The 13,859-nt window shown below is 34.0% G+C and overlaps 1 protein-coding gene across 10 annotated transcripts in view; it reads right to left on the reverse strand.

Moving 5' to 3' along the window:
• The window catches only part of LOC126926018 (neurexin-1), a 659,019-nt gene that overhangs the window by 509,226 nt on the left and 135,934 nt on the right, over nt 1–13,859 (reverse strand). The window lies entirely within an intron of this gene.

The raw sequence follows: 13,859 nt of genomic DNA on the forward strand, positions 1-13,859 counted from the left end.
CATTAATTGTAATTATTTATTAATCAGAGTAGGTATATTTGAGAATAGCGAGAATAATAAACGCGAAAAGACACGGTGCTTAATTGTTATTTAATCGTCGACTCGCGATACAATCGCCCTGAACTCAGAATGATTCTAACTATCCTAACTGAAATAACTACGCTTTGACCTCGTTAACGGGGACCAGCAGTCGGAATAATCACAGGTTATCGATCCAGCACGTGGAATTACGTTACAGTACCGACATTGTAACATTGAGCTTCATTTCGTTGATTAATATTACGTGTACGTAATATTCTACTTTAACAGGTCATCGTCCAATTAAACAGCACGTATACGTTTCTTAAATAAAGTTGCTCTTCAATTTTTGGTCTGGTTGATCATTGCAAAAATACAACGATAATCATGTTGCTGTTATTAACAGTTGACTGGAGAGAAAATGGTCAACTGTATAAATTTTTAGTTCTGAATTGACAATTACAATACAGTGGCTCTCAAACAATCTTGTTCTTTCTACATTAACGAGATAAGTAAGAATTTCATAATAATTTAAGTATTTAGTTAAAAAATATATAAGTTAGACTATCTCCAAAAATCTTCTTAGTCAATAGAGAAATTCCATGTCAAAACTTGTGGAATAAGAAGATGTCTGAGGAACAGAAAAATTAGCTACGACAATAAGAAATCGCTAAAATTCTTGCAAAGAAGCGGAAGAATTCGAATTTTCCAGAGACACATAGCAATCTGTCGCACTCGCAGCTACGAAATTGCTGACCCGCCGCGTGTCGCGAACAATTGCGCGAAACGAACGCCGCCGGACTAAGCTGACTGAAACTAACGCGTGGTACGACCACTTTCGTCGACTTGATCTTCATCGGTCGATCGATTTCTTTACGAACGCTGTTTCTATCGAGAAGATTGTTCGCGTTTCTCAAAATTAAATGAAATTCCCTGTAAATATTAGATACACGAGCATGTGTGTAAAGTTGATAATTACAAGCTGCATAACGAAGCTAATAAATAATAATTGGACGCAGCTTCTAACGAACTGTCGTCCTGACGAACGAGATACCCAAAGATTCAACTGACCTGCACCAGGTCTGCTATCCGATAATCGGAAACTCGGATAATACGAACAAGTTTATTAGTATTTATAAATCGTATAATATCAAATCGTAATGATAATCGTGTATTTAGATTTAATGAATTATTTGTAATTGCTTCGTTAATTGCTTTCACAATGTCTGACAGTACAAGGAATGAAAGACAATAAATGCAAACCAGCTGACTGCTGAAGCGAGCAAAATTCTCATAGAAAGGGGACGAAAAAGAAAACAGTTCACTGATCCCAGTAAAGAAATAAAATAATCAAACTCGAAGATGGTATCCCGGTGGGGTTAGCCATCCACGTGTTATTTAACAATTAAGTTAGAAAAATTTACCAAATGTCCAGCTGGACAAATTGTAAAACACAAATTAAATAATAATAATAAAAAAAAATAAGACTTTGACTGCTTAAAATAGACAAACTCGAGGATGGTATTCCGGTGGGGGTAGCCATCCACATGTTATTCAGCAAATCTATCTTTTCTCGTTTCTATGGAATCGTCATATTTCGATCTTATTTTAACCTCATTATGTAAAATTCATGTACAATTTTTCTTTAAAAAACAATTATAGATTCTTCTAATTCTTTTTTCTTTTTTTTTTTTGTGCAAGAAATATGTATTTTTTCTTTCAATTGACAATGAAACTAGTTCTGACGTAGAGTTTCCAGTGTCGAGTTAATTCCTGAATAACAATCTGCAATCATATTCTCCTTCAAATTAAAGTATCCGAGGGCAATGTTTAAAACAATGTTTCAGAAATTTCTATGCAAATTTAATTATGGCATACACAGTGAAATTTTGAAATTTTCCATGTTTTATCGGTCAATTGTAATTCGTATGGGAGTAAGTGGAAAAAGAATATTGTTAACAAATATTGTTAGCATAGGTAAGTTATAGCATCTCAATGTTGACTAGAGTTTTAATTGGGAATTTTCCGCAAATACTGAAACACGATCCGATTAATTGGCTCGCGAAAGCACTTGGTAAAAACGTAGAACGTGCAGCTTATTTCGTAGTTTATGTTTCATAAATAACGCAATTTCCTATAAACTGAAACTACAAGAAGTAAAAATCCCAGGAATTTTAGAATTTTAATTGAACCCGGCAAGTTAGTTTCATTTCGATGTTAAACATCGCCTTGCTCCTATCGCGTAAATTCTACAAACATGCAGTTTCGTAATGTAATTACGAAATAATTTCATTCCGCTGTAATATCTCTATTAATAATCGACCTTAGATTACACGTGTACAGTAAGCGTTTCACGACGTTAACATTGAAACTATCACACGCGACCAAGAATACGTCGATACGTAACACAAAAGTTACGAAAAATACATAAACAGTGGAGACAGACACATTCCAGTGATTGGAGAATTTTGGATGCGACGTGCGTAGTTGATGATTGTAATTCTTTTAATTTTTGTAATTTAATATTTAATTTATTTCGTAATATTGGCTTGTGGCAACTAAGTGATTGCGGATTCTGTCATTAGGTAATCTTGACAAAATCCGTAATCACTTAGTTGCCAGGCCAATATTTATTTCGTTCCATCAACGTTCTTTTTTTAATTATTTAATTTACTTTACAATTTGTGCAGTTGGGCATTTGGTAAATTTTTCTAGCTTTATTGCTGAATAACACGTGGATGGCTATACCCACCGGGATACCATCATCGAGTTTGTCTATTTTAAGCAGTCAAAGTTTTTTCTTTTTTTATTATTATTATTTAATTTGTACTTTGCAATTTGTCCAGCTGGACATTTGGTAAATTTTGCTAACTTAATTGTTAAATAACACGTGGATGGCTACCCCCACCGGGATACCATCTTCGAGTTTGACTATTTTAAACAGACAGTTTTTTTTTTAATTTAATTTGTACTTTCCAATTTATCCAGCTGGATATTGAGTAAATTTTTCTAGCTTTATTGCTGAATAACACATGGATGTCTACTCCCAGTAAGATACCATCTTCGACTATTTCTTCTTCTATTCTTGACTATTTTTTATTCTTTCTTCTATTCCTGACTATTTTACTTCTTTACTGAGGTCAGTGGATTGTTTTCTTTTTAGTTTTCTTTCTATGAGACTATTAGATCAACGTGTACATCGAAACAGCGAATAACCGACCCTGGCACGTTCCTAATCAAATTTTCGTCGATGGTGCACACGTTTAACGTAATTGCACTTCTCAGACACCAAATTGATAAACTTCGGCATACTTTGTCAATTTCTCCACCTCATCGCCCCTACACGCGATTATCGTGCGATTTCTCAAGATGCTTTATGACTGTCGTAAAACAGTTACTCATAAACGTAGTTGCGATACTATCGACAAAAATGTTGAAAAACACGTCGTCCAACAGCCTCATGCTCTTTGCCTATTGGTTGGAAAAAACGATGTTCGAAAATGATGATCAAATAATAATGTTCCGTGCATCGGAACGATAGGAATTTTTGCAACAGATTCTGCTCACGTACATCGAGTCAAGCGTCCTTTGAAGAGAAAACCGTTTAATATCCGCGAAGTTTCCAAATATTTCTGAAAATTGCTTTGAACCTGGCGCACGTTGGCGCGGACAAGATAACTCGCAGAATCGCAGTAACAGACAGACGAGCATATTAATTTGACAGCGGTCAAGATCATCCCCTTGCGACTCGTTACATGGCGGTCAGAAGACGTTGCTGTTTCTCTATTTTCTCTGTTTTCTCGTCTCTTCCTCTACCATTTCCTCTTACCGCATCGCTAGACCTTTTTCCCAGAAACACCGTGTAATCGACTTAGCGTCGATTAAATCGCCGTTTAATTGGTTCAATCTGTGCAGAACCTTGGTGCGTCATTTTACGTTAACTAGCAGGTGCTTGCCACTGAGCAAGTGGAACACGTGAGTGATCCACGTTCGTCTTTCGTTCTGCACAGTTGGATTACGAGTTTTAGACCTGCGAGTCACCGCTAGGTCTTTCGGAAAATGCTTGGTCGATTTGAAACGAGCGAACATGCATTTTCACGTTGGCGGATTTGAAATAAGAGACGTGGCAAGACTTACGAGTGACTGTAATTTTATACTGAAAATTCGATCGATAGAAATTGCAATTAAGCTGAAATCCTAAATGAAGAAGAATATCGGATCTACAAGGGGTAGATTTATTAACAGAGCTGAAAAGGATATGGAATCTATTACACGGATATCAGGTGTCGGATATTACATTTACCGAATAAGTGGAACTTCATTTATAACTGGTGTTACATAAGAAGATTGAATAATTCTTGGAAATAGATCGAATGCTTCGTTTCCACTTTTCAAATCACCTTGATGTATTTAAAAACACCTCAGTAAAGAAACAAAATAGTCAAACTCGAAAATGGTATCCCGGTGGGGGTAGCCATTCACGTGTTATTTAACAATTAAGTTAGAAAAATTTACTGAATGTCCAGTTGGACAAATTATAAAGTACAAATTAAATAATAATAATAATAAAAAATAAAACTTTGACTGCTTAAAATAGACAAACTCGAAGATGGTATTCTAGTGGGGGTAGCCACCACGTGTTATTTAACAATTAAGTTAGAAAAATTTACTGAATGTCCAGTTGGACAAATTATAAAGTACAAATTAAATAATAATAATAATAAAAAATAAAACTTTGACTGCTTAAAATAGACAAACTCAAAGATAGTATCCAGGTGGGGGTAGCCACCACGTGTTATTTAACAATTAAGTTAGAAAAATTTACTGAATATCCAGCTGGACAAATTGTAAAATACAAATTAAATAATAATAATAATAAAAAATAAAACTTTGACTTCTTAAAATAGACAAACTCGAAGATGGTATTCTAGTGGGGTTAGCCATCCACGTGTTATTTAACAATTAAGTTAGAAAAATTTACTGAATATCCAGCTGGACAAATTGTAAAATACAAATTAAATAATAATAATAATAAAAAATAAAACTTTGACTGCTTAAAATAGACAAACTCGAAGATGGTATTCTAATGGGGTTAGCCATCCACATGTTATTCAGCAATTAAGTTAGAAAAATTTACAAAATGTCCAGCTAGACAAATTGTAAAATACAAATTAAATAATAATAAAAAAAGAAAAAACTTTGACTGCTTAAAATAGACAAACTCGAAGATAGTATCCCAGTGGGGTTAGCCATCCACATGTTATTCAGCAATTAAGTTAGAAAAATTAACCAAATGTCCAACTAGACAAATTGTAAAGTACGAATTAAATAATAAAAAAACCTTGATACATTAAATAATCGTTTATAATAAAAAACGACGATGTTTCTGACTGCAGGGAAACATTGTTGATTCTCTGATTTGTTGGCTCAATGTAATTATTCTAATCAGCTGTATGTTAACACTATCGACACTTTGTAGTATCATAACTTTGTAATAACGTAACGAACATGAATATGACAGACTTATTGACATTATTGACACATTGAACCCTGAAATTACATCCCTGTAATAAATAGAATGTGACAACGCGGTCACTTTTTCTCCTGTAATCCTGTGATTATTAATTCTACATAAAAATAAGCTCAGGTAATTAACGAAGTTAACGAGATTATCTGCGCAACAGCATTAAAAGCTTCACAAGCGAATGAAACAGAACTCGATGCTAAAGATATCTCGTTTAAGGTAGCTCGATTACATAAAATAATAAAATAACGTACAATTCTGAGCTTCTCGCACAGCTGTAAAACAACGTCCCAGACGTGTGCGTGAGTTAAGAGCTTGTTAAGTAAAATCATAAAAGAGCTTAAAAGTAGAAAAAGGAAATGTTGTTTGTTTTATATTAATTTATTGAATTATGCAGGATCATACCTAATTCAATAAAATAATATAAAACACAAATTGTTCATCTATTATCACCTTATGAAACGAAAGAAACTTTCCGGACGACCTAATATCGTACGACTGTACAGTTTGCGGATTTTGTCATTACAATCTAATGACAAAAACCACTTAGTTGCCAAGCCAATAAATCCACGAAGATCAAAGTTCTCGACAGACCACGATATTTTATCTTCCGATACTCGGAATTCCTTGTTAATTGTTAAAAATACTATTTAAATTAAAATTATTATTATTATTACTATTACAATTCTTCTGCAGCGGTGCGATCTCGTGATGTGTGTTCACTAAAATTAAGTTTAACACTAAAATCAAGTATCTTTGATTCCCTTTGAAATTGCAAATACAAATAATCTGCGTATCGAGGGTAACGTTAAAATTCAACGAAACTCTACTTATCGTCCTTTCAATTTGCCCGTAAAATGAAAAAGAGGGACACGTCCATCGAAATGTTCGCCACCACTTAGAAAATAATCGCGCGAAAGAACGGCGGCCATTAACGATGGGAAATTAGCCCGAGGGAGGAAATAGCCGATGAAGAGAAAGAGAGAGACACAGACAGAGAAAGTTTCAAGCCTTGCGAAACGATGCACGTGGCCTATATTATCAGAGAATTAAATTTTTCCGAGTAATTTAGCCCAGTTTTCGGAGTGGTTCCAGCTACTTTCTTAATTACTTACTTGGCGCGTTTTTCCCAACAGGTCGCGAATAATCCGACGAAAATTTTAAGCGAATCGGAGAAACTTGCCAGCGGCTACTATTCTTCATCGATGAGACGAACGCGGCCGAATGATCAATTAAGCACGGACCATTTAATTGCTTCGCGCCCTTTAAAAAATCTTGACCCGATATTCCTGCTGGAAATTGCCGATTACTTCTAAAAAAAGAAAAACCAATTCGTGAAATTCGTCAGGACACGGTCTTCTCGGTAAGCAGCTGGCTATTTGGCTGTACATGTTACTCGGATGAAATGGTCCGAGTCGAAGAGAGAAGCAGACGAGACGAAGTCCAAATGCAAGTCACGGGCTTCTCGATCCTCTGACGACGGTCAATTCCGTGAAACTGAAAACTGGTTCTGAGTGAACGCTGACTTGTAAACATACTTGGCGTTTATACTTTTAAAGCTACGTTCACAATGGCTTTCTTTTACAGACACGTCCTTTACAACGATGCATCTTTATACAAACGTGAAACCTAATCTGTCGAACATTGTGATCTTTAGTTTGAATAGAAGAAAATGGACCATATGTAATTCGATAAAATAATATAGAAGGGAAAATGTTGTGCATTCATTATTTCCTTGTAAAAGGAAAGAAACTTTTCGGACGACCTAATATTTACATCTCGTACATTCCATTTTGGTGAAATTATAATTATAACAATAAAAAATTCGCAATGCTAGGATTGTTAGACTTTTTAATAAAAAAAAAAAAGAAAAAAGGGGAAAGTACTTCGTGAGCATATAAATTGTACTCGGCGTTGAAATCCAAATATCTTATAATTATAATTTAATGAAATATAGAAAAGCAGGAGACTTGAACGTTGATACCGCTGATTTTTGGATATTTTGATTGTTGAATACGACGGCTGGAATACGCGATCGTGATTCAAAAATTATGACAAATAGAAGCTTGTACCTTTTACGTTGCATCGAGTCGAATGCAAGTGTTTGAAAATGAATAATTATTATTGTATATTATATTATTATATATATTATTATTAATGATATTATATATACTATTAATAATAATATTTTTTTGCACAAGAATAATATGAAAGTCTGTGGCGAGAACTATACAATAATATAAGAAAATAGTGTGTGTGCAAGAAATGTAATATATGCAAAGTATGTAATTTAATACATAAATATTAATGTATCCTCAGTCCTAATTAATTAATGTATATATTTCTTACATTTTATAATATATTAATATACACATTTATTAATATATTATATGTACATGTATATATGTACATATTATTATATGTATATTATATGTACATATATTACATGTATAATATACATGTAAGAAATTAGTATGTGTGCAAGAAATTTAATATATACAATATATGTAATTTAATATATAAACATTAATGTGTCTTCTGTTCTAATTATTTAATATATATACATTAATGTATCTTCAGCTCTAATTAATTCATATATATATATCTTACATTTTATTAAATATTAATATACATATTTATTAATATATTATATGAATGTATAATATTCATGTAAAAAAATAGTATGTGTGCAAGAAATGTGTTATACGCAATGCATGTAATTTAATATATAAACACTAATATATCCTCAGCCCTGATTAATTAATACGTAAACGCTGTAGCAAATACAATGGTAGGCAAATACCTTGCATAGTCGCGGTACTCGTTAAACATACAATGAGACGAGTAGTTAATCAATGAGAGTAATTTAATCACGCTGTCTACAATGACGAGTCGATTTGTATGAGATTCATTTCCGGAATCCGTTGAACGTTCGAACTTGCAAGGAACGTAACTATTTGTACAGCTGCGAGTATTTCAAGAGCTGTTTGTATGCGTTTATTTGACACCCAGTAAAGCATGCACAACGCGAGCTGTGCAGTTGCACGCACTGCGCGCAGAAACGAATCTAGGGATTTCAAGTTTTGCTCACGCATTCAATATTCCGATTTGCAGACAGCTTTATTTCGCGAGCAACGATAAGACCGTGGAATAATTGCACTTGGAAGCAACGACGACCATTGAACAATGACGAAAATTGTCAGTATTGTAACGTAGATAGCAAGACAATGAAGAATTAAGTGATAGTCTTTCTTTTTAAAGAATTTTTATCTTTAACAATTATTACCGAAAATTGAACCATTGCGATGATAGTTTCTAGGGATATTTTTAATTGAATAATTTAGGTTAAATTGTACAATTTATGCGGTAAGTTAAATGACGTGCTCGTTTAATTTTCAGAAAATTATTTATTCCAGCTACGCAAATTGTTGTGTTTCTAGTCGCACCGTGAAAAAAATAAAATTAAATAAAACTTAAAAAACGATTTGAACTATGTTTGTGCGTGAAACGAGAAGTTTCCATTTGTCGCATTAACTTAATAAATTCTATAATTTCTATTATATATGATGCCAACGAACAATAAAAATCTTGAATTAAATATCGTAAAAATATTAATTAGATTATTTAGATTTGTATTGTATTTAGATTATTTGTTTAGATTTATTTAGAAAAATATTATTTAGATTATTTAGATTTATATTATATTTAAATTATTTCTTTAGATTTATTAAGAAACACATTATTTAGATTATTTAGATTTATATTGTATTTAGATTATTTCTTTAGATTTATTAAGAAAAATATTATTTAGATTATTTAGATTTATATTATATTTAAATTATTTCTTTAAATTTATTAAGAAACACATTATATAGATTATTTAGATTTATATTACATTTAGATTATTTATTTAGATTTATTTAGAAAAATATTATTTAGATTATTTACTTAGATTTATTAAGAAACATATTATTTAGATTATTTAGATTTATATTATATCTAAATTATTTGTTTAGATTTATTGAGAAAAATATTACTTAGATTATTTAGATTTATATTATATTTAAATTATTTCTTTAGATTTATTAAGAAACACATTATTTAGATTATTTAGATTTATATTGTATTTAGATTATTTCTTTAGATTTATTAACAAACATATTATTTTGATTATTTAGATTTATATTACATTTGGATTATTTCTTTAGATTTATTAACAAACATATTATTTTGATTATTTAGATTTATATTACATTTAGATTATTTCTTTAGATTTATTAACAAACATATTATTTTGATTATTTAGATTCATATTACATTTAAATCATTTCTCTAGATTTATTAAGAAACATATTATTTAGATGATTTAGATTTATATTATATCTAAATTATTTGTTTAGATTTATTGAGAAAAATATTATTTAGATTACTTAGATTTATATTATATTTAGGTTATTTATTTAGAATCTCAAACAGTTCCATTTTTAAAGGACGTTAACTCCGGAAACTATACGCAGACAACTCTTCGATCCATCGGTTCGGCAATAGGAAATTTTCAAACGAATGCGATACGAGCGTACAACAAACTTGTATAAACAAATTCGTACAAACAAGGAAGCGGACTCACAGTTGCCAACAAATGCGAGAAAGGACTCGTCGGATGAAATTTTATCTTCAGTTTCGAGATATCCTGCACATACAGTGAGTCACAAAAGTATTCGTACGCCGTGAACTGCAGTCTTTAAACGATTAATATTTGTCTACGATACGAGTCTCAAAAAATTCCTGACAACAGGAACCTACGTTCGAATTACGAAGCTTCCAAACTGACAATAAACTTTATTGCAAAACAACGCTTCGATATAACAAAAATGTAATTTTACAAATTCTATTAAAAATACAATTAACGTATTAACAAATAACAGACGATCGAACCCCCTATACATCTTATAATACTTTTCACACGATCATGTTTATGACTATGACATGAAATGTACACGTAGATGACTGCCATTAGGTTGTCCGGAAAGTTTCTTTCGTTTTCTAAGGACAAATGTTTTCTGCTTTATGCACATAATAATAGAAATACAACGAAGTGGATCATAATTCAATAAAATAATATAAAACAGAAATTATTGTTCCTCTATTATCACCTTAAGAAACGAGAGAAACTTTTCGGACGACCTAACGTTATACGACTGTACTATTGGCAACTAAGTGATTGCGGCCTTTGCCATTAGGCGGTAATGACAAGATCCGCAATCGCTTAGTTGCCAACCCGATAAAACCTCGAAGATCAAAGTTCTCGACGGACAACGATATTTTATCTTCCGATACTCGGAATTTCTTGTTAATTGTTAACAATATTTCTTGCGTCTAAAAATCGACAACTTCAACGTGCCATTGCGATTCTGTTGCAGCGTTGCGATCTTGTGATGTGTTTTATGCGGCGTATCAAAGGAAGGCGAAGTCCAGGGTGAAAGCTTTATTCTGTCGATAGAAAGACGTTGCAAATGCGACGAGCAAATCGAACACGTTATTTGTCGCAAAAGAAACGTGTACACGGTGTATCGTATCGAGGTGAAAGGAAAGGTTCATAGAAAGCAGCATCATTGAAGTAGTATTTTTAGCTTCTACGAGGCTACATTGTGTCGGGGTAAACACGACGAAGATATCACGCGACTGCGATTCCCCGTGATTATAAAACCCGTGTTTCTCAATAAAAGTTACCAGCTGTTTCCTTTGAATTTCTTACGTCGTCGGTTACACAGCAGCGATAGGTTGAAGTATAGCTTTTTTTTATTATTTGAAAGTATTTTACAAACAATTCCAATTGAGAATTATAAATAAATTAGAAATGGGAACCAGATATCCGCACATTCTTACTGCGTATCCTCAATAGTCTTAAGGACCTACCATAAATCTCAGGAATTTTCTGGCTGAGGTCCTTCAGACCGAACAAACATCTTTTTACTGAATCGTTTCTAAAGCTTATTGTTTACTACGGGAAAGTTAATTTTTCTCACGTATGATGCTTCACACTAGCAACTTTGTATCGAGGGCGGCTAAGACCCTTCCTAGTCCACCAAGCTTCTTTTATCCAATAAGAAGCAACGTCTATTGCCCTCACTTTCCTAACCAAAATTGTCATCAACGAATCCGATGGTCCCTTGCGTTAGACACAGTCATCGCTATCTTTCCTCCGACACAGCACTTTTATTTTACTTATTCTTCATCGTTAGAATAGTCAACATGTCAATACCGGGCTTCTACCCTTAACACGTTGACTGCCACGACACCCGTATTTGGGTGTCAGCAAAGTTTCTGGTCTGGCCGCGTAACCCATATTCGGGTGTTGCTTATTTGACTACTTGCGAGGGATCGTCGTAGCTATTTGAAAAGATATTCCATAATAACAAAACTGTTGAATTGTTATAAAAGTAATAGGAAAATGGTTTATTAAAAAATTATTTAGAATGTAAGACTTTAAAGCATTCTATACATAGCTGAGGTTGGTCGGGACAATTTGGACAATGAGTTGTTGTTTTCTTCAAATTCTTTTGTGCCTTTGTTCGCTCCATTCGACGTCTTTTATTTGCATAACATAGTCTGCACGCGCGTCTAATGCTTCTTCCGGAATCATTCTTCCGAACGGCGATATTATGCTGACTCCGTCGAAGACGAGGATTTTTTGTATTTTCAGACAAGCCTAATAATTTTGCAACTAATAATCGTCTAAATATTCTAATATTTATATTCTTCCCTGTTGCGATTTTGTAAACCGTCGAAGCGTTTGCAACAGAAATTCCCAGAAGGAGTTGGATGCCAAGTTTTCTGTACCATTTGATTGCTTTTCTAATTGTGGTGGCATAAGAAACCATTTGGTCGGAATAATCTATACCACACTTTCCTTCGTTATATTCAACAACAGCCGGTGGTTTTACTGTTGCGAACGAACGAAACGAGAGATCATTGTTGAGACCACCGCATGAGCGACTCGCGTTACTAAAATATCGATGGGAGCACCTAGCAGAGAACGCTTGGTACTGCTGCACGCCTGGCCTCACGGAGATTTCTTTGAAAGCACGCGTGCCAGTCAACGTGTTAAATCAATCACTTACTTAACTTATACATACGCGTCAGTGTAATTATCTTCTTTACAAGGTTGCTGTAATGAACATTAATTTATACCTGTTAATTCAGTGTAAGCTCAATTGAACCAGCCCTATTATCGTAATAGAAATCAGGAGATCGATCAGTTCGTGGCGTCGATTATCTAATCGTAAGGGGAATTTACGACTGCCGTTGACGCGCTTTCTGGCGGTCGCGTCTCTCCGCGAATGGTCGAATAAACATTGATAAAAATTCAGAAGAAATAAAAAGTGCGGAAATCGTTTGGAAATTAAAATATTCCAATAAATAAATTGTTCGTAACGCAAAGGAAAAGGGCGATGGAATATTTATCCGGCCCTTGGTTTCACGCTGGCTCGTTTATTCTACGCCATTAAACGTGAAACGAAAACGAAACGTGTCATTGATAAAATCGCGAACGAGGGAAATCATTGAAAATTGAACGTCCTCGATTCCCTATTAACCCGTTAAGGTAGAAAATAGCGGTCCGCCTTTCCCCATCTCTCGATCTGTCCTATTTCCCTGGCAAAATGTAAAACGAGCACCGTAATGTAGAGTAGATCATCTCGTATATCGAGAAAAAGGAACGTTCTGTGTAGCTCGTCGAGCTATAAGCTTCGGCGTTATCGATCGCTCGTAAAGCTTTGCCGCGCGTGCAAACATAGATTTCAGGAAACGGGAAAATACGCCAACAATTGCGAATATTGCGATACTCGTCGCACCACTAACTGCATCAGCCTTGTCCCAGCAAAGCCTCTTACGTATCGCGTTGATTAGTCTCGAATCTGCTTATACTGTCTCCTGTATACACGGTGGCCCGATAGTTAAGTATAGATGGTTCGGTCGCTTTAGAGATTCGATTAATCAAAGAAGCATTCTGGCGGCGCTTTATCGAGCGTTTTACCAGTTTTACCAAACCGAAGACACGGTTCGCTAAAGTTTGCTTTTTAACACGTTGGTCCCCCAGCGAGATTAGCCTAAGTTTGCTGCGGGGCCCAAATCCGACCGCCGCTACGTAGAACGTAAATAGAGCGACAAGCGGCAATTCGTTGTTTATTGCCTTCGGATTATCGTAAAGAAAAGATTATTTAGTTCTGAAATGGAGAAAACGATAAGCTTTCCAGTTAGAGTACTCCGAGGGATCTCATGGCAGATATCTCGGATCTTTCATTTGGTCGAGAAGCAT

This window comes from Bombus affinis, chromosome 17 (assembly GCF_024516045.1).
Source record: "Bombus affinis isolate iyBomAffi1 chromosome 17, iyBomAffi1.2, whole genome shotgun sequence".
Lineage (NCBI taxonomy): Eukaryota > Metazoa > Arthropoda > Insecta > Hymenoptera > Apidae > Bombus > Bombus affinis.